This window comes from Perna viridis, chromosome 1, assembly GCF_037379345.1.
Source record: "Perna viridis isolate PV_CMFRI_1.1 ecotype Kerala chromosome 1, ASM3737934v1, whole genome shotgun sequence".
NCBI classification, from domain to species: Eukaryota; Metazoa; Mollusca; class Bivalvia; order Mytilida; family Mytilidae; genus Perna; species Perna viridis.
This window is the reverse complement of record NC_142445.1, coordinates 8,667,805-8,695,451: the sequence shown is the minus strand read 5'-3', so window position 1 is coordinate 8,695,451 and position 27,647 is coordinate 8,667,805. Positions and strand designations below refer to the sequence as shown.

Genomic DNA, 27,647 nt, shown 5'->3' with positions numbered 1-27,647 from the left:
CATAACTTGATTTCAAAATCATCATTACTAAGGTGTTCTAGAAAAGGTAGTTTGACCAAGTATCATATTGAAAGTACTGGTTGCAAAATAGTCAGCATGAGTTGAAGGAAAATTGCTTACAGTACATTATGGAAATCTCTTGCGATAATTGTACCACATTACTTAATACCTGTTATTGTTAAATCATACTGTTCAAGCCATCTTGAGAGGTCTTATAATACCTTTATAGGGTCTGTAATCTAATTGGTTTTAGCCTTACTAGAACATAAAACCATCGTTGTATTGGTGGACATGATTAAATCTTAGTCTGAAGTACGTCATAGAATTGTTGGATAATGTTATACTGAGGTACAGCTGTAAAGAAGTTCAGAATATCTTATTCTTTCTAAATGTCTTATTATGTGGTTATTTTCTCTGTCCAAATAATCGAAAACTAATGCTATAAAATGTCTCAATGTGATATCAAATTCCTAGTTTTGATGGACTTAGTTTTGAACAAAACTGTTTGATTTAGGGTTTAAAGCCAAGCCAACTGAGTTAAAGGCATTTAGATTTTATCTTTGTGTCTGTCTGTCTGTCTGTCTGTCTGAACATAAACCTTTTTCATAGCTTTAGATTTTAAACTAACAATTTTACCAAATTTTTAAAGGCTTGATTTATAAAGCCAAGCAGGGCATTAGAGTAATTTCTTAAAGGTAATAAAAAAACATTTTTAGTTGTATTTGAGTATTGAATTTATGAATTTATTACACAATAATTATTGAAACACATTGGGAAAAGCATAAATTACATAATCAAAATTGTTTTTTTACATGGTTTCTATAATCTACTCTACTTCATGCATTTTTTTTAAAATTTTAGTCCCAGCCTTAGTTGTTGCAAAATAGTGTATATTTTGACTTTTTTCTGTTGGAGCTTTTTCCCCTTATGGTCAGGTTAACTTTTTTTAAGTTTACAGCACTGACAAGTTTTAACTTCCCAAATTAAGTCTTGAAAGTAAGCTAATTGAAGTACTACCAGCCTGTACCTATGTAGTATGTAGTAGAGTCTTCTGGTATCCTAAGGTTTAATCTGTTTAAGTACTACCAGCCTGTATATAGGTTGTATATAGTAGAATCTACTGGCATCCTATGGTTTATATCAGTTGAAGTGCTACCAGCCTGTATATAGGTTGTATATAGTAGAGTCTGCAGGTATCCTACAGTTTATATCAGTTGAAGTGCTACCAGCCTGTATATAGGTTGTATATAGTAGAGTCTGCTGGTATCCTACAGTTTATATCAGTTGAAGTGCTACCAGCCTGTATATAGGTTGTATATAGTAGAGTCTGCTGGTATCCTACAGTTTATATCAGTTGAAGTGCTGCCAGCCTGTATCTAGGTAGTTTGTAGTAGAATCCACTGGCATCCTAAGGTTTATATCAGTTGAAGTACTGCCAGCCTGTATCTAGGTAGTTTGTAGTAGAATCCACTCGTTTCCTAAGGTTTATATCAGTTGAAGAACTGCCAGACTGTATCTGGGTAGTTTTGTAGTAGAATATACTGGTATCCTAAGGTTTATATCAGTTGAAGAACTGCCAGCCTGTATCTAGGTAGTTTGTAGTAGAATCCACTGGTATCCTAAGGTTTATATCAGTTGAAGTACTGCCACCCTGTACCAAGGTAGTTTGTAGTAAAATCTACTGGTATCCTAAGGTTTATATCAGTTGAAGTACTGCCAGCCTGAATCGGGGTAGTTTGTAGTAGAATCCACTGGTATCCTAAGGTTTATATCAGTTGAAGTACTGCCAGCCTGTACCAAGGTGGTTTGTAGTAAAATCTACTGGTATCCTAAGGTTTATATCAGTTGAAGTACTGCCAGCCTATATCTGGGTAGTTTGTAGTAGAATCCACTGGTATCCTAAGGTTTATATCAGTTGAAGTACTGCCAGCCTGTACCAAGGTAGTTTGTAGTAAAATCTACTGGTATCCTAAGGTTTATATCAGTTGAAGTACTGCCAGCCTGTATCTGGGTAGTTTGTAGTAGAATCCACTGGTATCCTAAGGTTTATATCAGTTGAAGTACTGCCAGCCTGTATCTGGGTAGTTTGTAGTAAAATCCAGTGGTATCCTGAGGTTTATAACAGTTGAAGTACTGCCAGCCTGTATCTATGTAGTATATGGTAGATTATCCCTGGCAGGGTATCAATACTGAAATTTGATTGGTTAGCTACATGTCGCTCAGAATTCCATATCCCTGGACTTTGTTAAGCCATATCCCTAGGGGGTTATTAGACATTTCCCCGGGGAATGTCACGCACACTGCAGACAGTATTTCCGTCCTCAATGAACACACAAATGACTGAATTCAGAAATCAACTGTCCGGTGTTAACTTAAATGACTTGCTCAGCAACTTTGATTCTGTTCCATAAATCCCGGTATTTCATGGATGTTACATTGGATCTATCAGCATCCACATTTACCAAAACAAATGAAAAATGAACTCTGATTTTAGCACAAAATTTCAGTGATTGAATTTTAAAGTTTTTTGTAGAATTACTTGAAATTCCTCAATGAATGGTGAATTCTGTACACTCCATATATCCCTAGTAATAAAGTGTTGTACCTTTTAAACAAATTAATCCTTTGATACCATTAATTTGTCCTATTTTTCAGATTTTTTACGCTCATGACGTTGCTTCATTATCATCATCGTCAATGAAATTCCTGACCTAGTTTAGTGTCAAGTTCACATCTCTGACCCATTGAATTTTTGACGTCTGTGACATAGCGTTCAAGACTTTGACTGGCAAAAACAACATTGTCGATTTCCATTGTTATTTCAATAAAAACGCCTTATATTTGGGCACCTGTAGGGTTCTACCAAAGGTAGTACCCTACATCCAATAAAAACACTCAAAATTTGAGTATTTCACTATATTTTTCAAAAATACTTGCAAAAACGTTACATTTGCGTGACATGTTGTGTTCAAAATCCCTAAAAAAAAAATGACAGTTTAAGCTTGAAACTGGGGATAAAATTGTCATCTACATTTGTGTCCATAGATATGGAGATTTTAAACCCTTCAGTACTGCCGTACCCCATTGGCTTCGCCTCAGGATGTACTAACATACTTCAGGGATTTGAAATCTCCATATCTACGGATACTAATGAAGATAATTTACAGTCTAGTGGTATCCAGTGGTTTATATCAGTTGAAGTACTGCCAGCCAGTATCTATGTAATATATAGTGGAGTCAACTGGTATCCTATGGTTATTATCAGTTGAAGTAGTGCCAGCTTGTATTTAGGTAGTATATAGTGGAATCTGTTGGTATCCTATGGTTTATATCAGTTGAAGTACTGCCAGCTTGTATTTAGATAGTATGTAGTAGAGTCTAATGGTATCCTTTGGTTAAAATATAGTGGAGTCTACTGATTTCAGTTGAAGTACTGCCAGCCTGTGTCTAGGGTAGTATATAGTGAAGTCTACTGGTATCCTATGGTTTTTATGAGGTCATTGTTTCCAGTCAATACTTATTTATGAAATTAACTGTGTGGAGCTGCCATTAATTAAATCAATGTTTATTTCTCATTTTTCTGTCAGCTCTCGGCATATTAGAATAGGATTCATATCATTTACTATAAATGTAATTTTCATCACTTGGTAGATCAATCTTTTATCTATTATTGCTAGTATCTCTTTTGAGTTTCAATTATTCTATGGTCAGGATTTTCATACCAGGGTATAAATGGTTTATTGTGATCAATAGTTATGCAACCTTGAATGAATAAGGATGTTAAGCATTTCATAGGGAAAAAATCACTATGATTTGTCATTGCCATTGAATTTTTAGGAAAAGTCATCACTTTGCTACCTGAAATAATTTAATGTGCTGCTGTTACTTTAAGGGAACATGATGACCTGTGCTTGACCAGCAAGCATGGTGCTACTTATGCAGAGGACATTGATGGTTGTCACTGAACATACATATTTCTTTGTGTTAATACTTCTGTCCAGTTTTATGTAAAAATCCATTTTTTCATTGTTGATATGGTTAACCATCGGGGGTGGATCCGGAAATTTAGGTGAGGGTTGTGTAAATAGAATATTATTGACTGACCGAAGTGAGGCAAAAACTTTTTATTTATAAGAAAACTTTTGAAAAATCAAAATATTATTTTTCTGAATTTTAGGGTGTGGTGGCTATGCATAGTGCACCATTCCTTCAATCTGTGCCTGGCTAATGTAATAATAATAATATACTTCATTTTGAGAGGGTAATACAGTTAGTTTACAAGAACTAATCTTCCCTGAGGCCCTCATGCAACACATATGGAGTCAGAAATTATGTCCACATAAGTTACAAACATGACAAAATAGTACAAGGAAAAAAAAAAACAAACAAACAAAACAAAACAAAAGTAACTAATACAAATATGTATTATTGTTATAAAATACATAGACATAGCTGTATTGGTTTATATACAAATCACTTGTCACTCAAATACTGCTTGACTTTATGTTTAAAGCAATTTGTCTTTGAAATATTACATAATGTATTGGGTAATTAAACCAGAATATTCAAAAGATTTTCTGTAAAGTTCAATTAGGGGTTTTGGGACTACAAACTTCCTGTCTTTTTTTACTTCTCATTAAGTAAGTCTGATTTGTAGAACTTATCTATAAGATATTTTGGCGCTAGACCTTTAACCATTTTATGCATAAGCAAATATTTATGATATTTAATCCTTTGGTCAACATTCATAATACCAAGTTGTCTGAATAATGGGGCAGAGGGTGACGTATGGTCAGCATCTAGTTTCATCTAGCTGCTCTCTTCTGTAATTTTAATGTTCTATTCAAATTCACATTACTACATCCACTCTATATAGAAAGTTGTCCTCACTTTAATACTAAGAAAGTACTTAATTTTTTACAACAAATAAATTCTAGAAGACAATTTTTTACAAATTGTGTCTATATGTTCTCTCCATGTCAGACAATTGTCAATTTTTACACCAAGTAGTGTTTCGCATGATGACTTTTTTATAATATCTAATAGAATTTTCACTTCTGGTTGACAAGTTTGTGATAACAATCTTTGTCCAGTCCCAATTAAGATAAGTTTAGTTTTGTTTATATTAATGTACATGATATTATTCTTACACCACTTTTCTATATTAAATAACTCATTTTGCATTTCTGCCAGCAAGTCATTGATATTTCTCCCTGATATATGCAAAGTAGTATCATCTGCATGTAAGTCAGTTTTACAGCTGTTACCACATAGGGATATGTCATTGATGAATAATACAAATAGCAGAGGCTCAAGAATTGAACCTTGAGGAACACCATGTGAATGTTTACTTGTTGTGTTCTTTTCCACTTAAATAAGATTTTAGGAAATTTACAGACTTGTCACAAAATTGATACATTTTCAGTTTTCTACATCGAATATCATGATCCACTACATTAAAGGCCTTTTAAAAATCTGCAAGTACAGCTATGGTAATATTACCATTTCGCATCTCTTGTAACTATTGATCAGTAATATTTATGAGTGCTGTTTGACAGGAATGGTTTGGTGTGAACCCTGATTGTGAAGGATGCAACAGTTTAGATAAAAAACTTATTCATGTGGTCAGATACATGCCTTTCTAGAGTAGGCAAGACTGAAATTGGCCTGTAAGTATTAGCTGATGTCCTTTCACCAGCTTTGAAGATAGGAGTCACTTTTGCATATTTTATTGACTGTGGGTATGAAACATATCAATCATTTTATTTGAAATATATGTAAGAGGAGATGCAATATAAGGTGCACATACTTTTAAGATTTTTAGACTAATATTATCACTACTGGAGGACTTACTTTTGTCACTTTGTGTGTATTATTTTAGTTACTTAATGTTCTTTGTTGTGTATATCTGTTTTCCATTTCTGGTCTTAGTCCCTGGATTACTTTCTTTTTGATTTCCGCTAGAATCTTGGTTCCCTTTATTAGTCTTACTTGTATCTAGTCTGAGCAGTGCATTATAAAGTTCATCAAGTTTCACTGGTATACTGTAAATTGTTTAGGAGTATTGGTTTTCTTTTTCACTAAGTTATGAAGATTTTCAAAATTGCCAGCAGTGTGATTTATTTCCCATGTAATTTTGTACCTTTTAAAAAGGAGAAAATGATAATTCTTTATTTTGAACCAGAAATCTATTTTATTGGTCTATCTAGGTTGAACTCATTCTTTATGTACCAGCATACCTCATTAGTAAGTAGGATTTATTTACTGTAGGATTTATAATTGATTGATTAGACCATAATAAGTACATTTAGGTGACTAAATCAGATTAAAGAAGTTAAGATAGAACTATTTTGTCATTAAGCAGAAAAAAAATTATAAAGAAATCATTTGCAAGTTCATCTTTTCTTTACTTTGATAATTTTACAGCTATACTGTAAGAATTATGAATATATAATGTCTAGTTATATGTTTATTAATCTTAATTAGATCTTTAGTAGGAATATTACAGCTCTGGTTTCTTCTTAGGTGGGAATTTATTTTTAGTGAAAAAAATTGAACATTTTGATAAATTATTCTCCTTTTACAACTATTAACAGCTAAACTTCAAAAAGATAAAATACATTGGTTACAAACATCAAAAACTGTTAATTTCTATGTATTTATAGGAATATAATTGGATAAAGGTTCTTTTATTTTGTGTAATATTCTGGTTGAGAACTTTTAATAGTAAGTGCATTCAAGTTTTTTAGGTGCAATTGAACAGCTATGATGAATCCATTAGTTTTACTGAGCTTTCAGAACAGTTCAATGTATACATCCTCTCCATGGATATACAGATTACTGGTTTTATCAGATTTAAACCAAGTCTTTCCTATTTGCATTTTATATTTTATGTTACAAAATTGCTTTTGGTTGACTAAATGTTAAATTTTGTTAATGTTTTTTTTCCAAGTCACTAATGATACTGCATGACCATCATTTATTTCCTTATTGCATATTTGTCTGCTGAGTTTAACAGGAGACCGTTAAGATATATGTTTCATCAGCCATCTTAGATATGGAAGTTTTAGTTACCGGTATGTGTTTGTCTTTGGAATTGTTTTTAGTGTGAGTTTAATTTAGGAAACAAAGGAAGTTTGTAATTCTTTCTTTTGATCTATAACCAAGAAATTTGTTTTAGTTTTACCCACTTTGAATTTCATTTTTTAAATATTACTATAACAAGATTAAGTTGTAATATTTGAGGAAAGTCCAGCATTGTGTCTGTACTAATAAGAAGTTTTATCATACTTATTATAACTCCTTGTGCATCTTGGAGGCTCCCAGGCTTGTCTCTTTACAGGAAACACTAAAATCTTGTGTTTCAAAAAAAAATATATAATTATTGGAAATACTAGATAGATTTTCATGTGGAGCACTCTTTCAGCTGGTGGTTTTCAACTGACTCCTTAGCTAGAATAATCTGTTACTATCAATGACTAAACAAATTATTTTGGCAAATCTGTGGTAGTTTTTGTGCAATGGAAATATGAGTCCCCACTGTTAAAATATTATAGTGTTGGTTTTTTTATCATAATGTACTAGTATTCAATTGAATATAGTGCTGATTTGACTATGTAAGTAGTTGCACTACATGTGTTAATTTGTCTGCTGTATATAGTGTTGATTCTATCCTAATTAACTTTGTGGTGTATCCAGTATATTGACTGGTATAAGTTACATAGCCTGTCAGCAGCTGTCAATCTAAATCTATTGTTGCTCACTGTCTCTGACCTTTTCACTGCTAATCTCCTTGCTTGAGTGGACAATGTTAGTTCTGTATTTGATTGGCTTGGCCTTCTGGGACCAATGAAGCATTATACTAGCAACATAGATTAATCCAGCAACATCATATATTCTGTAAGGAGTTCAAAAGTTTTTGACATATTGAAGATTACAACTGCAATCATTTCATTTATATGTGATTTTCTTACCTTTCCTGGCATTAATTCAAGTGGAGACCTGTTGTACCCCCTCAAAAATAAAATGAAATGTTGATTTTTGTAAAGTATGAACCAAAACATTTCTTGCCTTACAGCACTTGGCAGTTTTATTTCTAACATTATCTCTGATCCCAAATCCTGGATCTACCTCTTCATTTTCCTCTCAAGGAGAACTTTAATTACAATTTAATCTATTTTGGAGCCTCTTATTTAAGAGCATGACTCTGGGAAGGTGGTTGTAAATATTTTCCAATTTGTGGACCATTTAAGCTGTCTTTCTTAGATGAAAATGTCTCAATAAGCCTCAGGTCACTTTGATCATAGTTTTTATCTATGACAGATTGATTTGGATCACAGCTTGAGGTTAACTTCTTTACACTTTCAAGTTTTTCTGGTGCTTAACATCATATTTCCATTAGTTACCAATAAAACAGCATGATGTCAATAAGTTACATTTATTCTTTATGTAACAAGAAATATAAACTAAAATAACCTATAATAGATAATAAAAATAAAAGGCTGAATAAAAACATAAGGTGATAACAAGTGTTCAGTAGGTACTCATTTGTTAGTTCTATCTGTGAACTCTTTCATGAGTTTCTGAAATCTGTACATTGTTATGTTTATGACTTGTAAACAACGATGAAAAGAAAATTTGTAAAAATTAAATAAAACATTACAACTAGTGGAGGGTTTGTGAGCATTTTTTTGATCACATATATTTACCTCTACTGGTTGTAAACCATAAAGGTTCTAATCAACCATTCTACAGGGGTATATTGACCTTTATCAACAATGCTGAAGGGGTATATTGACCTGCATTGATTATCAACCATTCCACAGGGGTATATTAACCTGTATTATTTATCAACCATTCTACAGGGGTATATTGACATGTATTGTTTATCAATTATTCTGAAGGGGTATATTGCGTTGCATTGTTTTTCAACCATTCTGTAGGGGTATATTGACCTGTATTGTGTTTATCAACCATTCTGAAGGGGTATATTGACCTGTCTTGGTTATCAACCATTCTGCAGGGTATATTGACATGTATTGATTATCAAACATTCTGCAGGGGTATATATTGACCTGTATTGGTTATCAACCATTCTGCAGGGGTATATTGACCCGTATTGATTATCAACCATTCTGCAGGGGTACATTGACCTGTCATGATTATCAGCCATTTTGCAGGGGTATATTTATCTGCATTGTTATCAACCATTTTGAATGCTATATTTATATGCATTGAATTAGTATCATTTTCAAGTATTGAAACTTTTAATTTGACTTTCATCATTGAGATGAACTTGTCAACAGCTTCTTTACCCCTATTTTTAGCAGTTCCTTGTTTTTTTTTAAATTTACAATAGATTTTGTTTGTGGAGTTCTTTTACTGATCCAAATTATATGAAAACTTGTATTAAATTGCTTTGTTTGTGACCATTCACTTATTGAGTTAAATAGTATGGTGATTGCTAGTATGGACTAAATCAGACTTTTCACTTGTCGAATTTTGTCCTTCTGAGCTTCTGTCCATAATCAGTCTCCTTTGAAATTATTTGTGAGACAGGTCAAATGTGGTGTGCATTCTTTTCATTTATCAAAGTTATTAAGGTTCCTTATATTCTTCAATTTCTTTGAATACTAAACTTATGGTTGACCTCTTGAGAGAAGTGACTGAATAAAATGATGGAAAAACAGCATTATAATGATAACTCCAGATAATGATGGTAAAACCAAAAATTAAAGGAAAGGGAAAGTAACTTAGATTTGGTTGAATTATTATTGAAATCTAACACCCAATTTTTTACTTGTTTAAAGAGTTAAATGTCAAACGTGTCTGTAATGCATGTATTCATGATTGGAAAACAGCACAACTTTCATGACATTCTATTTTAATATTTTTTCTGCTAAAAGATAATTGATTTTCCTCTTTTTTTACAGTTGGTCACAGACTGGTAGCATAAATAAGATTACACACTAAATATTGAAGAATGGATCATGTAAGGTTGGTGTAGCATGGGTAAGTTTTAACTTACTGTCTGGTTACTCTGGTTACCAAAATATCCCATATTTGATTTTCTATTATTTTTATTGGTTTCTTTTTTTTTTTTTTTTGTTGTTGAGAAAAATTTCTTAAAGCACAAGCATTGTTACAATACACCAGTTATACTGAAGGATTTTTTTTTTTTTTTCAATCTGGGCTAGGATCATATTTGTAATATGAAATTTGAACAAGAATTTTTTGTTGGGAAATGACGAATAAACAAATTTATAATTAGCTTAATGTGGAAAATTAAAACTTGCGTGGAAAATTTCAGCAAAAATATGACTTACTTAGTTAAATAATCTTTCACCCTAGAAATCAATTGGTTACTGCCATACACAAAACAGACTTTTGAATTAAAGTGCATTCCAGTATGTATATATTTTTAGATCTGATAAAAAACACCAACACATTATAAAATTCTATTTAAAATACTACAAGATGTGAATGTATAGACTAAATAATAATAATAATAATAATAATAATAATTTCTCTGGCTTAAGTCATTGTAAATCACTGTGCCTAATAACTTTGTTATTAAAACTTCGTATTTTTCCAAGGTTTTGTATACAATATAAGTCATCATGACTGTGATGTGTAGGACTTGGAAATCTTCTCACTGATCTATTGCTTATGTTATATAATAATTTAGCTGCTGAAGCTGTAAAAATCTCACACATCAAAAAGATATGATGAAGAAAAAATATGATTGATGAATTTTCTGGGCCATGATTCACAATTTAGAGATAATGTGTTTGTTTACTGATGAGCTATTATCATAAAATACTCATTTAGAGGTATATTTATAGGGCAACATTATGTAAGTGAGTTCAGGGGATTTTTTCTAGTTACGCTATGAATATTGAACAAAGATCTTTTCAGATGATATTCTGTGCAATTGATCAGTGTAATTTTGTGAGATTCAATGTAATTGTTATGTTATACTTGACTTTTGGCTCCACATATGTATAATGAACAGCTGTTTCTTCTTTTATAATTTTTCATGAAGGGGTTGGGGTGACCATTAAATTCTAAGCCATGCTGGCAGATTTTTCAAATATTGTTTTTATGAAACTGAAATACATATGTAGACCTGATCCAAAAGTGTAAAAAAAAATATACAAAAATATTTTGGGCTTCCACTTATGAGAAGGTAAAAATGTTTGCCTTTGAAAATTAGACTAATTACATTGGGGCAGAGTAAATAGGTTAAGATTTTAATTATAGACATAGAATATAATACAGTCCTTCTCATTTTTTATGTGTATATATCATCAGTCTACAAGTATAAAAGCCAATGTCAAGGTCATTTTAGACACTTAGTTATATTTACATTACAGTAGATGACTTGACAACAGATAGTAACCTCATGCATTAATTGAAAAAAAAATGAAATAACATTGGCCTAGGTTAACTGGAAATAGGTCCCATATTTATTGCAACTGTTTATTGGAATGGAACTTTATTTCTCTCATGTTTTCATAACAACACATACAGGGTGTGTCAATAGGTTTCACATACAGTAGAAATAATTGAACGGTCAGCATGAAACCAAATTCAAATACTGTGTGATTCCCTATCATGAACTTATTCAGAGTTGTACAGATCTATTGAAGTATGATAAGGTTTTTTTTTACTATCTATAAATATCTTTTTACAAAATGTCTATCATTGTGATTTTGACTTAATTTAATCACGATATTATGGTTCTCTTTATCCTAATGATGATATATGTAAATCTGTGTATAAGCTATTTTTCTATTTAATTTTGTACAATACTGCTTTGATCTTACAGTGAGGTCCATATTATAAATTCATGTATGTCTCACTATGTGGTAACTTGTGTCACTTATCTTCTTTATAGCCAATAAAATATATAAATGCTGTCAAATTCTGATTTTTATGTGAAGTTTCCTCCTGATCAGTTGTCATAATTATAATTATCACATAATTAATATGAAAAGATGGCTGAATTGTTGCAACCAAATTAAACATGATTTTAATTATGAATGTTGCAGTGCATGACAGCAGTTTGACAATAAAATGCAAAATATCAAAAATAGGTCTGCATTCTTTTGAAGGATATGTCTCAGCTGGGAAATATCACTGTTTATTCTTTGTTCCATTATTGCTGTCAATTAAGCTCTTTCACTGAAGCATTGAAAAAATTTAACTTCTTGATGTTGCATGTGGCAAGAAAGAATTTGTTCTTCAACACAAAGTTGTGTTCATAACTCCAGAAATAGATTTTCCCTATGTGAACTAGATTTGAAATGACTTTGAATTAGGTCACTGCTCTAATCTTAACTTCTAACAAGTCAATCTGTTGTTAGGTATTAGTATTTTAAAAGCCCTGCAGAGTATGTAAGATTGCACCTTTTTTTCACTCAGCAGGTGTTTCTAGAAAAGCAGAGCATGCTTACCCTACCAGTGCACATGGTCCAAGTTGCTCATTTATTTTTGTTTTTATGGATGTGTTGTTTTGGTTGGTCTTTGCTGTGTGTGTCTTTTTTCCTTGTCTTGTTGGTATCCCAGGATTGTGTTCTTTTTTATAACCTTTCTTTTTTAGTATGTTGATTTACCCTTCTTTACTTTTATATAAAAAACAAATCAATCCATAATACCTCATCGAGTGATTTAAACGATACTCATGAATGAAAACTGGAACTTTTTATGCTAATTATACACCTTTTGCTAATTTTTGTTATCAAGTGTGAAATTGTTGGTAGTTTGTCTTCTAATTTTAATGGGGGCAAATGAAAGTGCATTGCTTAATGAGCTCAAATCTGTGTTTAAGGTTTTACTGTGGCCTCTACTTGTACTTTAAAATAATGAAAACTTGATTCTTTTCAGCTCTTCCGACTTTCCATATACATGTATACCATCAAATCAAATGTATTAATTTTTTGGCTTGCAAAGTTAGGGGTGAAACAGTAATAGGAGTGTCCATACTTCCCTCTGTATTTCTGTGACGTAGAGAGGAAACCATTTCTCACCCAATACTCCACCCATGCCACTGAATTGAATACAAGTAGAATAAACTTTCTCAAAATATTTATTGAATATTGAAGATGTGCACCCTCTATTCCAAATTTGATCTGAATGTGTTTTGGAGCTTTTCCAAAGAAAAACATGGCTTTTATGAATGCAGGGCACCCATCTTTTATCCACAACTTCTTCTACATCACTGAATTTATTGTAACTTTCACGGAATCTTAAACAGAATTATATACCTTTTACTTTAGATTTTGAAATGGAGGTTTCATATAGCAAAACATCAAAGAGAGAGCAAGGTGCATCAATTTAGTGAGCTTTGCTCACAGTTTTACTAGTTTTTGTTATGGTACAATAGCTTGCATGATACTGTGAAGGATGAGTACTGAATTCTGACATTCATAATGAGGTCAATATATTGATGGTATGTTTTACCCATTTGACTGTGTTATGTACTGTAACTAAGCTATGCACCAGTTGAAACCATTGTTTGTGTTGAAATGATTAGCTTTAAAGATGATTATCTGAGCTACATTTCCTTAGGAAAGCTGTAATAAGTCAGGTGGGATCCAAACAATTACTGGATGTTATATAATCTCAAGTAGAACCTAGAGGATATTTTCCTCTATTTTTCTTCATATATTGTGTTCGACTGATGCTGTTAAATTGATTTGATTCTATCTGTTTTCTCTGAATGTCTTTCTAGTTCATTTTTGCCTAACAGTAGTAGAAAATCTTCAGGAACAATAATCTGCATCAAGAATAGATTTACCAAGGAAATGACAAAAGCCTAAGGTTGTATTGTCAATTGATATTAATTGGATTAGGACTGAGGAGGAAGCAAGATGTATGAAGAATTCCTAAGATCAAGGGTTGTGTAGGACAATTACTCCCTAAAGTACAGTTAGATGATGAAGTGAAGATTGGATTACTTCTTGACTCCTGTACAAAACATTCCTTTGTGACTCCTGTACAAACTATCCGTACTTGACTCCTGTACAAACCATCCCATCAATGATAAAGATTGCATTCTAATTTGACAAAGCTCTTTAGACAACAGCCATGGTAAGAGGGTGATAAACACATGACCAACATTTCATGCAACACAAGAGCTGTGTCTGTTTAAAATTATGAAGAAATTAGTCCTATTAGAATCAAAATAAATTACAGAAACTCCATTTTGTCCTTGTTTTACCATGAGCTGACCATTTATGTTGTTATTTAACACCTCATTATCAAATGAACATCATCATTGTATGCGCTGTAATCCATCAGTTAAGGTTGTTAGCTGTGTTGTCTATCATGTCCTAATGGACTGTCTTCGATGATTATGTCTTTGAATATGATGTCATGTATTGTACATATGTTGTAATGAGACTGATACAGTATCTCATGTAAAATTGACTTGACTTTTAATTTGTCTATAGACTGTAGAAACTATTTAACCTATAGTAAAGATGAAGTAAAGTGGCTATGATGCCATTAGACAACCTTTTAGACTTGTTTATTGAATTTACAGGGGAAAAGAACCTCTATTAAAATTAAAGGTTGTCTGAAGTTTCATTCTGCTATATCCATGGTAAACTATATCAGGGTTAAAATATGTGGATAATTTACATGCTTAATTAGTACAAGTAAAGGAAAGTCTGATAGTTGTTGACAAATAAATAACAATGTTGTTTTTCCTTTATTAAATGTTGGTAGTCCATAAATAACTACTATCAGTCTGTTTGGATTTTTGATATCTTGTTCTTATTATAATGTTTAAATATTTAAAACCAAACTTTGCCTGGATTACACCTATTTTCTTGGTTTGCACAGAAGTTTTCCCTTGCCTGTGTTGGTCTGGTCTCAAGTTTGAGTTGACCAGACCCTAACCTTGACTGACCTTGCCTTAACTCTTGTTTGTTCAAGCCTGAAAACCAAGCTCTGCCTTAAAATGTGTGGGCATTACAATAGTAATTACTACACAGTACTCAAAAGTCCATTTTTTTTGGTTTTATTTTGTTGACCTCCTCTTTGATTATTGTAAGCATCATTTATTATTAAGTTATAAGTATTGTTTGTTTTGGTCTTCCTTCATTCCCTTGACGACTTATGCCATCCTTTGTCAAGAATTTTTTGTCACAATTTTCTCAGCTTCTATCAAGCAAAATGATTTAATGTGAAACTTTGTCGTAATAAGTTGTAGGTTGTTATTAGAAGTAATTATAAAAAGAGGAATCAGTTTACTTGGCATAAAATTTGATGACAGAATAATTTTGTTACAGAAGATTTTAAGCCTACTGATGGACAATAGCAATAGATTTTGTTAGCTACAAATCTGAGGACATGAACCTTTACAATTGCATGTTCTTTGATTTTTTCAGCACTAAGTTAATTTGAGGTAATTGGAATCTCTCTTTCAAGTCAATGTCCCTCGGAGAGTGAATCACCTTGAGACCAAAACAAACACTTAAAATTAAGTCTTATTGTTTTGAAATGTAAGATATTAAATTTTCTTTTTCTTTTTTTATAGATAGGCATTGATCAAACCATTTTAACTTTTGATCTTTCATTTTTAATTTCATCATATTTTTTTCTATAAATAAGGATGTTTCCTTTTTGTAATATCCTTATTTAATTTTCATTGTTGTTAGTGTAGTAAAGATTGTTGTTTATAGGATGGTTTTAATTTTCATTTCTTTGCAAACTAAGTAATGCATGAAGTAAGTTAATTATTACTTTGAAAGTACTTTTATTCTTGGATACCAATTTCTGTGGATTAGGGAAGAAACACAAATTTGTAGATTCTTGAATTTTTGGTTTAGAGGTTTTCAGTATACACTACATTGGAAATCTCTTTTTCATTGGGAACAAAATTTTGTGGCTTGGCCTACCCACAAAAATCACAAAAATTGGTACCCCACAAACAATAATACTTTCACAGGGTGTAGCCCAGGATTCTAGTTGTTTTTGAAATTCATCAAATTTGGAAAAATAGAGAATAAAGTTCCAGTATACACTGGTGTGCTCTTTATTCCATGACTACTGATTGCAGTTCATAGGTCAATAAACAAAGTAATCGGAAATGGTAATAATTGCATATTCCTGAAATCATTTCAATGTCCATTCAACATATGGAACTGTTGCATGACATCTAATGGATCTCCATCTGACATTTGTCAAATTTTACATATCAAAATCAGTACACGGACGTTTCTAATTAGTCTTCAAAGAATCTTAATGGTTTGTCATTAATTAATTGAGATGTTAAATTGTGAAATACTTCATCTGTAAAAAATGTCGTGATTTGATGTAAAATGTAGATAGTTTCCTTTCTAAGGGCATTGCATGTTATATTATGTCTACTCTGTTTACTGTAAAACACTGAGGATGAGATAACCTCACAGAAGTTTTGAATTAAAACTACTAACTACAATTTTGTCAGTGAAGCTTGATGGTTGCATGTCAAGTAGAAACAAACTTCATTACTGTATCTGCCAAACATAGTCTTGTACTGAGGACTGGTATTGTAAACCTACCTTGACATCACATAAAGTTAAAAGTTGTGGAATGACTTCATGCAAGTTCATACTTTTTTGTATTTTTTTTTGCTTTTTCTATTCTTTGTGTTTTAATATGACAGGAAAAAAATCTGTGCAGAACTGATCAATAAGTTTATTTTAGATACAAATGTATAGTTGTACTACAAGAAGAAAGTCAGACCTTGTCCATATAATCAGTTTCTTTCCCAGTGTTTGCCTTATGTTCTCTCTGTTTTAAACTGTATGACATGTCCTGGATTTGTTGCTTTCAAGGAAGTATTTTTGTTTTGTTTTTTTTTCACTATAGTCTAAGTATTATTTCTGTTGTAAGTCTGTTTTCTCTTTACTATGTTTTATGTATTCAATTCCATAAAGTTGTATTTCTTAAGATTGTAAAGGTTCTGACATCTGGTTAACCTTTTGACAGTCAGCTTAAAAAAGCATTGATTTGAGAAACATGTATCATTGAAGGATTTATCTGTTTTACAGATGAATATTGAGGATGGATTTTGGTAACAGAATATGAAATAAAACATATTAATTGGTAATTATACTGCCAAAAAGTATACATATTTGTAAAATATAGTATACTCATCTGTCATGTACCTACCACCATGTAGAAGTTTCATGTTTTTAGAATATTTATAGGTTAATTATGAAGTTGTTGCTCTTGACTGGCTGATCTTTGATAGATTACCATTATTCACAATATTGTAAGTCCTTGACCTCAAACACAGCCAGAAAACAGTTCTTAGACATGCAGAGTTAATGTTCCTGACTGTAGACCCCCCAGAGTTATTGCCCCTGATTTGCTGGCAAGTCATAAGTTTGATGACCCTTGACCAGAACAGTTCATATAATCTGCTGTTTCCATCTATATTTTGACTTGCTCCATTACCACTGTATTACAAAAAGATAATCTGTATGTAAATGTTACTAACTGTTACCATTAAGGCTTTGATCTTATGTGTTGTGATGTCTACATGTATTTGTTGAATTTTTCCTTCAGTGTGATGTTATTGTATGGTGCAGTAAAAAAAACTGGAGTTCCTGTTTTATTTTAACAACAGTAAAACAAGCATTTCTTGTTTCCTTAGTAGTATATAGTGCAGTAATTTAACCATAAAAACAATTTGGTATTTTCAACCAAAGATTTATGAAAGGAAAACAATCATTGTTTGTATGAATTAGGGGATATTCATTAAATTTTTTCAGAACTATATTTTGTAAACTTAGATGTAACTATTAAGCTGTTAAACTGTTTGGTACAAAAATCATCAGAATTCAAGAAAAATATCTTTGTAAGTGTGCAACTGACTTGGTTCATCAAGTTTTAGAATTATTAAACAAAGTGACTTCTAGTATATCCCCTGGAAACAAGGTAAACCAGTTGATCTATTCAAGTTGTAATACATGAACCAATTGTTACCTCTTTCATAACAATAACTATGTCGGCATCTCTCTCACCTGTATCCACCATGTAATTACACACCTGGATGGATCATAGACAGGTGATTAATTGATTATCCTATAAATATGATTATTATGGCTAGTACCAGCTGATTACCTGATGAGATTTAGATGAATACATAGATGGTAGAAATGCAGGTTCTACGAATTGACACTAGATATGTGTTGACTGTTTTCTTGTCAGACAGTAGGCATTATCTTGAGGAATGTTTTAATTATCATTCAGTCTTATCTACCAAACCTGTACCAGTTAACAATGTGATCAACATCTTGATTAGCTGATTAATATATACATGTAGATTGTTTTCTTGTTGTGTAATGATGCTTGTTCTTTGTTATAATATTTGCTTTTTTGAAGTTTCTAGAGAAAATGTTTCACTTTCTTGCCAATGTTTAATGCTTACTTTTAAGACCTCATTATTATACCCCCACCTGTTGGAATCACTTTCTCCTTTGTGACTTGATATGTGGCTTTGTGTAGCATACATTTTAAGCCATCTTGGTAGCTGTCCAACTGCTGTACAAGAAGGGTTATATATGTACAACTTCATGCAGAAATGGGTGAAAACTGCATTAGTATTTTGATGATGTAAATTAGTGGTAATTGCTAAAATTTATGGCTTGGAGTAGCAGAAAATAAAGTGTTCTGCACATTATTCATCAACATATTTATATATACCCAAATGTAAATTCTGCTGAAAAATAACTAAAAATTGTCCCCAGTCACTCCCACGTCCAGTTACATGCAGATCTGATGTGATATTTCCTTCTTTATCTGACTATTCATTCTTCTTTATTTTCTCTTATGTTTTTTTCTTTTCTTTTTTTAAACAAAACATTTTATATCTTTGTGGGTATTAGGATAGATTTAACAACTGGTTGAAATCCACGTTTACCATAATGAGTATGGGCATGATTGAGGAACAAATTGTTTTTTACATAAATTTCATTTTCTAATTTTTCAGCATTTGAATTTTTAAGCGTCATTTCTCTGACTAATACTTGATTTTCCTGTCTGATGGATTGATTTTTTTCCAGTTTTTAATCCGTTATACAATCCTCATGTCATGATAAGTATTACTCCTTTGAATCTGTTTTAGGAAGATAACTTATTTTACGTCAGTTTTATTTTCTTTTATTTAAACATTGGTATCAAAATTGAAGCAGTTTTTGTATGCCCGTCTTTTTTTTAAAAGGAATATGAACTGTTAACAACCAAAAGAAATCTGCCATTGTTTTAACTATTTGCCAATGCCATTAGTTAGTCCTGCTGTTTTTGCCATGTATGTGAATTGAATGTTATACAGTAGATATTGTAAGGGACATAGAAAGAGAAATGAACATTAAGTGTGTAAAATGATCAGATATATTAGATGGTAAATATGGGATGATTTCTGTCGTCTGGTAACTGAATCCTTAGTGATTTATTTCTCATTACAAATCATTGGGGGAGTTTCTTCCAAGACAGGAGATTCTAAATAGAATAGCATCATTGATCATGTTTGATATTAATTATTTACTGGTAAAGGATTACATACATGGCTAACTTGTTAATTCTACATTGTATTACGTAAAATTTTATTGAAATCTTAAATGTTTCTTATTCAGAAAAGTTGAATATGTTGAATCAATTTTACCCCAAAAAGACTTAATATTGTCTACTAAGTACAACTGTCAAGACCCAGACTAATCTTATAAGGTGTAGATCTAATTATCAACACCGATTAGTCACTCATAATTGACATTGGGCAACAAATTACACAAGAACTAGCTTAGGACCACAAACAATTATCTCATCATGGTAATTTTGAGATTCAGTTCTAGACAAGGTTTTCCGGTAGGAATAATTTGGTGTGATTTGAGCTTGCCTAAATGACTGGCTTATTTTTTGACATTCAGAAGTCGTGATCTAAAGAATATCACAACCTTTTTATTGCAAATATTATAATGTCAGAAATACTCAAATAACTAGAAAAACGGAAATTAAAATTGGCATAGAGTCAGTTAATTTGGAGATGATAATCTAAAATTGACTTTCTTTAGAGAGGAAATAATTAGCTTTTTATTTGATCATGAAACCCAAAAATGGCAAATAGCTTGTCAAACCCAAGCAGTTAGTGCAGTTTATTATCGGGTTGCTGCCTTTTCCTTAAAAGAACATTAGTAAAGTGATAAGTTTTTAGCTGTTATAGAAACCTACATATTATAATAGACAATATAACAAAAATTATTATCCTACCGTGAATGTACTTTTTAAGAAAGCTTTTTTTTATATATATATTTTTTTTTCATCAATGGCAGAATTGACAGATACATGTATTATTCACCTTTTTTCAATATCTGTATCACTGTATATACTCAAGTGATCAGGATGATTATGATATTAATTACTTACATCCTGTTGTTATAGCACACCAATGTGAAATAGGGGGTATATAGTGACAGGGGTGTCTATCCTTCCCTCCTATCCCATCTCTTATCCATTACTCCTCCTACACCACAGAATGGAGTTTAGAAACTCTCACAGAATCTTTATTACACATACCCATTGTGCACCTCTTATTTTAGATTTTGATCCAAATATCAATTTGGAGGTCTTAGGTTGCATGTCATCAAATGTGGGGGTGGGGTATCAAGTTATTTTGTGATTTATTTTTGGAGGGGGGGTTTTGCAAGGTTTTTTTTTTCAATTTGGAAGAAAGCTCATGTTTTGTATACATGTATTGTGTAAAAGTGTAAAGCCATTTGTGTCATTATAATTCATTGCATTCTAATCTTAATTTACTGCATTCCTGGTTTCCCAAACATTGATTGATTTCATCTTTAATGACAGTTAAGTTAAAAAATGTTATGAAATGATGGATAATAGATGAAAGTGCAAATAATTCATCAATCAGACAACTTCTATAATCTGTAGAATATTGTGATCAATTCTTGCGAGTTAGGCTTGGAGACTTCAGGCCACACTATGCTGATTATAGGCTTTTTATAATTGAGAGATTTTTTTAGGGTTGACTTAAGCAGGTATAGTGTATTTTAAAACTGTTGGGTAGGAATTATATCAGTGATTGATTTAAGAAGTTTGCCTACTGTAACTGTCTGCATTGCCTGATGTATAGCATGGTGCTCTGCCTTAGTTATGTGAGATGTTAAATGTTTTTCATTATATTAAAGTTGGAGAAAGAATTTTCTATCTAATTAGGCTTGTTTTGGCTATGATATACATTGCTTTTAGAGTAGATGTTAATTGTAGTTTCAGAAGCTTAAGAAAAAATAAACAGGACTTCTTTGGGTTGAGAGTGTCTTAGAGTAGCTGTAAGTTGTCTAATGCAGTAAGATCTAAACCAGTCTATACATCTTCCATTCTGCAAGGATTTTGTTGTAAACATGTTTAATGTGATAAAATTTGAAGACAGGCTCATCATAAGGTAGTTCCTATAACTTGAATCCAGAAAGTAATGCATGCATTTGTTATTAAAGCCTTATGCTATTTAGTCTTTGCATTACTTGGATTAATCTGTTTTCTGCCTTTGTGGAAATAAAATATTTTCACTTGTACAAAACTGTTGTATTTTTCTTTATGAAAGAAGCATTACAATTGTTTCTGAATTTACACCTACTATCTAGAAACAAACATAACAGAGAGTTGTTATGTTGTCCTGAAGTGCGATGATGAACAAGAGGCTACATTAGAGCAACTCTCATCCTGTGATTGATAAGGCAGGCTAAAAGTTTGAATCCATTTTAATATCTGACTTGTTATTTTGTTGCATGATGAATAAGAGTTAAAACCAGCAATTGACTTGTGTTTGATCAATCTCTGACCAACATTGGTGGTATCAGAAAATTCATATTATTACCTAAAAGACATTTAAACGGATGAAGTAGTTCTCAAGGCATGTTCAATATTGATTAAAGTGCTGAGAGGGCTACATATCTAAACATTTTTTGTGGAAAAGGAAAAAAATGATTGTGCTCAAATTTTTGTAAATACTGGTAAATGAACATCTTTTATTTTCTGTCTTGCTTGACAGATTGCTTGTTTCTAATTTTTAAAACATGTCACTATTATGATGTACAATATACTTCCTTTTGTATCATGAGACCGTCTGGAGCCATTTTTTGAAGTGTCTCAAATAGATTGGTTTCTCATATTCTTTAATTACCTTTTCTAGTAGTTACATAAATTTCTAGAAGGAGACGTTCCATCAGTACCCTTTTTTCCAATCACAAAATAATGTTTTCTGCACTAGGCCTTTCCTAATTTCCTTTTCAATAAATCCTTTTTGTTTTATGCTGTAGACTCTCCCTGATAGCCCTTTTAAAAAACAAGGGCACTCTGTTTTCTGCTGTTGGCCCTCATTGATAGTCAATTTAAGGAAACACAACATTATATTTTTCTGCCATAGACCCTCCTTGATATTCCTTTTAAGAAACCACACCATTAAGTTTTGTGATGTAGGCCCTCCCTGATAGCCCTTTTAAAGAAACTATGATATTATGTTTTAAGCTGCAGGCCCTCCCTTAAAACCCTTTTAAGGAAGCATATCATTATGTTTTCTGCCTCAAGCCCTCCTTCATAGCCCTTTTAATGAACCACAACATTTTTTTCTGCCATAGGCCCTCCCTGGTAGCCCTTTTAAGAAACCACAACAGTGTTTTCTGCCATAGGTCCTCCCTGATAGCACTTTTAAAGAAGATTACTTTATGTTTTCTGCCTTAGGCCCTCCTTTATAGTCCTTTTCAAGAAACCACAGCATTATGTTTTATGCTGTAGGCCCTCCCTTATAGCCCTTTTAAGGAACCATAACATTATGTTTTCTGATGTAAGCCCTCCTTGATAGTCCTTTAAAGAAACCACAACATCAAGTTTTGTGATGTAGGCCCTGAAAGTCCTTTTAAGGAACCATATAATGTTTTATGCTGTAGGCCCTCCCTGATAGCCCTTTTAAGGAACTATAACACTATGTTTTATGCTGCAGGCCCTCAGTGATAGCCCTTTTAAGGAACCATAACATTATGTTTTCTGATGTAGGAACCTCCTTGATAGTCCTTTAAAGAAACCACATTATTAAGTTTTTGACTTAGGCCCTCCCTGATAGTCCTTTTAAGGAACCACAACATAATGTTTTTCTGCCATAAACCCTCCTTGATAGTCCTTTTAAAGAAACAATGACATTATGTTTTAAGCTGTAGGCTCTCCCTGAAACCCTTCAAAAGAAATTACAGCATTGTTTTATGACATAGGCCCCCCCTGTTCCCTGATAGCCCTTTATAGAAATCACATTAAGTTTTCTTCAGTAGGCTCTCATAGCCTTTTAAAGTTTCTGCATTAGACCAATCTAATGGCCACCCTGTCAAATGAGATACCATCAAACAAAGACATCAGTGTTGTATTTTGACTCTACCACTTCCATATTATCTCCTGCTGTAGCAACACAACCAACAGTAATATTGATGTCAGTACTGTTTTGATAGGAGTAAACAGTATGATATTCTGTATCTAACCAATCTGTATGTTTACCAGGAATTATTCATCACCACCAGATTATATCTTGGCATATGTATAGTGATAACTTTTGAAAAATAATTATTTTTTTACTCCAGTGAAGTCTTGCTTGTTACATTTTTTTCATTTCACAATCAGCTGGCAGATAAGTAGGATATAAATAAATATTTTTAAAAATCATTAAGAATGTTTTATCATGAGTAGGAAAAGGATCTTCTTTAGTTTGTCTTTTTTTTTTCATAATGAAAACTAGTTTTTCAAGATTTATGTTTAAATTTTTAAATAATGTCATGACAATTACAATAAAATAAAGTCTGGATAACATTCTACTTATGTATGATATTATCCCAGGGACATTGTAAGAAATCTAGAGCAATCATAAAATGTCACTTTGTGACTTAAATATATATTTCTTGAATGACATGGAGAAATAAAATTTGAAATTGTACTGGATTATAATTGTGCCACATATGTTGCACAAAGTAAAGATTGCAAAACTTTATAAAAAAAAAATAAAAGTTGGGCTTTCAAAGGTAATAGAGTAGGAGGCGTTTGCTCAATTAAAGTCACACAAGTGACCTTTTTCTACATGTAAATGAATTTTAAATTTTTTGTGAATTTTCTTAGTTTTATACTTTCTTTTTTATACTTCATTGTCATTATTTTTGATTTTTTTTTTTTTTTTTTTTTGGTTTTTTTTTCATTGGAATAAGCTCCCTTTTTTCCATTCAGAGTTATGTATCTTTAATACACATTTTCTTTAACAGTTCGAACTGTTTCAGCATACATGGATACAAATTTTTTTAATGAAAGTTTTCATGATATATCGAGGATATAGAAAAATGGGGAAACAGGTGTACCATGTGGTGTAATGTAGCTGTTTAGTTTTGTTTTCTTTCAAATTTGTTAATCAGCTTCCACCCAGCAGCCACTGCAATCACAATGTCAAGTCTGTCTGTGTCCAGATTAATTTTTGTTTGTGTTAACAAATTATATTTGACTGTATTGTAAAGTATTATAATGGATACTCCATGTTTTAATTCTTCCCATGTCCAGTACAATCTCTAGATAATTCATGTATTATGAGCTAAATGATAAAACATTTCATAGCCAGATCCAAATTGACCAATGAACTTACAGTATAAAGTATGCTTTAATGTTAATAAGAAATGGTTTGTAACCACTTTATCTTTTGTAAGTGTTTTCAAAGATCCTTAGTAATTGTCTTGTATAAGCAATAGTTATAGGTCTGGTAATTGGATTTAAATTGATCTGACTTGAGCACTTGAACTCTGTATGGAAGTAATTTCCTTATTATTTTTATAAAACAAGGAAGCTCCATATGCCACCATTAATGTTTTATCATTTAATCGCTTTTGTATCATACTTTTTTGGTTTTATTTTGTAATAGCTTAAAGGTTAAACAAAGGGTCATGAAATTGAAATAATGATGATTTTATTAAAGGCAATATTGTTTTAATCAGTATCCCTTTTATTGAAGTATCTACCAGTACCCCTTTTTAATGAAGTATCTACCAGCACCTCTTTTACTGAGGAATCTACCAGCACCTCTTTTACTGAGGAATCTACCAGTACCACTTTTATTGAAGTATCTACCAGTACCCCTTTTACTGAGGTATCTACCAGTACCCCTTTTAGTGAAGTATCTACCAGTACCCCTTTTATTGGAATATCTACCAGTACCCTTTTTATTGAGGTATTTATCTTCAGCCTGAATTAAAAAAAAATAACAACATGAAAACCATCTTAATATTTAAAAATTGGAAGAAAACAATGTTTCAAAAGGACAGAAAAAAATCATCCTTATTTTTCAGTCATCTTTAATTTTAGTCATATTTGTCAATGAGATCCAGCTGGTTAATTCACCTTCTCTAAACCATAGTGTTATTGAATACAAGGCCATTGTCAACTGCTTAAAATAGAAATAAATGAAATAACTGCCTTCAAAAATTTCAGACACCCTTCAAAGATCTTTGTCAATAACTGATATAAAAATGTCTGCATTTCACAGTACGGGACTTATATCAAAGTGCAAATACATGCATACTTGATTAGGGATTATATAAAGGCTAAGCCAGATGTTACCTTGATAAATATATATGGTAGAATCTTATAACATCCCAACAATATATGACAAATAACTTGATTTACTATATGGATAGAAAAACAGATTGAAGAAATTCTTGTTTCATTCATATGTATTGAACTGGTAATACTGAGTACAGCTAGCTGCTATTTAATTGATAATTTCTCAGTAAATAACATCTACACAGACGCATGGTATATAACAGTTACCTCTGTGCAAGACCTGAAAGGACAGTCAAGGACATTAAACCCCAACTCAATCCGATATGACATTCTCATTGAGGATGAAAGTATATAAGAACTACCTCTTTGCAAGACCTGAAAGGACAGTCAAGGACATTAAACCCCACCTCAATCCGATATGACATTCTCATTGAGGATGAAAGTATATAAGAACTACCTCTTTACAAGACATGAAAGAACAGTCAAGGACATTAAACCCCACCTCAATCTGATATGACATTCTCATTGAGGATGAAAGTATATGAGAACTACCTCTGTGCAAGACCTGAAAGGACAGTCAAGGACATTAAACCCCACCTCAATCTGATATGACATTCTCATTGAGGATGAAAGTATATGAGAACTACCACTGTGCAAGACCTGAAAGGACAGTCAAGGCCATTAATCCCCTCCTCAATCTGATATGACATTCTCATTGAGGATGAAAGTCCTGTAGAATATAGCCAAGTTTTACCAGCAGAAGGTAAAGGAAGTAAGGTCAGAGATTTGTGAAGTTTGTTGTAAACTGTTGATTGATACAATCCCCAATTAAGTTAGGTTAAACAAATTTTATTCCCAAATGCCTTAGTGTAGAAAAGTCAGTGTTTTTTTATTTTATTTTGAGCAGGAGGTTTGCTATTCAAAAAGATAAATATAAAATAATTGAGTAATAAAGTGGGGTTTAACAATTAAATAATCATATCATTATGTTATATGTAATGACAAGAGGTCAAAGAGTAAAGTCATTTTACACACACTTCATTTTTTTCTGCTGTATAGATAAGAGTACTCCACAATGATACACAGGTTGAGAAGTTCAAGGTTTATCACCCAGTATTTTATTTCTTTTATTCTTTACTGAAAGAAACTTCTGAATCTTAAAACACAATAACAGTATATTATGTGCACTCTTCTATTGTTTCTCTAAAGGTCTTGTGAACATAAATGACTTGGCAGCTTATTGATTATCAAGTCCAGTGGCTATTACCTTTCTTTATATTCTCTGATCTCTAGATTCTTGTGAGAGATATACATCTTTGATAGGACATTCCATAAAAAGTTTAATCAATTGTTTATGAATTTACTTTTTCATGTAAAAAATAAAGTTTATATATTGTTAATAGTGAGTCCAAATGTAATGCCTTCTATTATAAAATCCTGTGGTTTGGTATTTCTATAAAATGTACTGGTCTTTTTTGTATTGATGGGACTGTTTATAGTACAGCAGTGAAGCTCTTAAAGAAATTTGATTGAATAGTTGTATGCATTTGGCTTCAGTAGGATGACAATTGACAAATGTATAGTTCATCTTCCTTAAATATTTAATGAAGTTTCCCAGGGCAGACTCAGATATTTTATTTCACCAATGCAAACCCAGGGAAAGTACATTTCTCCAACAAATAACTATTAATTCAATCAATTTTAACAAAAATAAACTTTCAAAACTGAATTGATATCAATCCTAAGGAAAAAAAGCTACATTTTTCTCTATTAAGGGTAATTATTGTGTAAATAAAAGTCTGACTATTGAGTACTTTAATTAGATTTATTTACTACACTCCTCCCCATAGTAGAAGATACCACTCTTATGTGAGTTTTATTTGCCAATATTAACTCTAATTTAGATTTATGATGTTGGATTGAATTAAGATTGATAGGAAGTGGATTTTTATAATGATAGACTTAAAAATAGCATTTTCCAATTGTGATTTATCATTGCTAATCATGTGATGGGAATATTGTTTATGAACTATCAACAAGTCAATAGAACAAATGTTTACTTT

At 31.8% G+C, this 27,647-nt stretch overlaps 1 protein-coding gene across 15 annotated transcripts in view; it reads left to right on the top strand.

The window, feature by feature from the left end:
* The window catches only part of LOC148627115 (general transcription factor 3C polypeptide 1-like), a 179,292-nt gene that overhangs the window by 108,158 nt on the left and 43,487 nt on the right, over positions 1-27,647 (top strand). For 13 of the 15 annotated variants that reach the window (XR_015919749.1, XR_015919767.1, XR_015919763.1 and 10 more), the window contains one exon: positions 9,933-10,011. The exons of 1 other annotated variant lie outside the window; for it this stretch is intronic. The gene's annotated coding sequence lies outside the window, so the exon portion shown is untranslated. Of the gene's footprint in view, positions 1-5,558; positions 5,670-9,932; positions 10,012-27,647 lie in introns of those variants that run through there. One more of the 15 variants, XR_015919751.1, reaches the window with a different exon arrangement.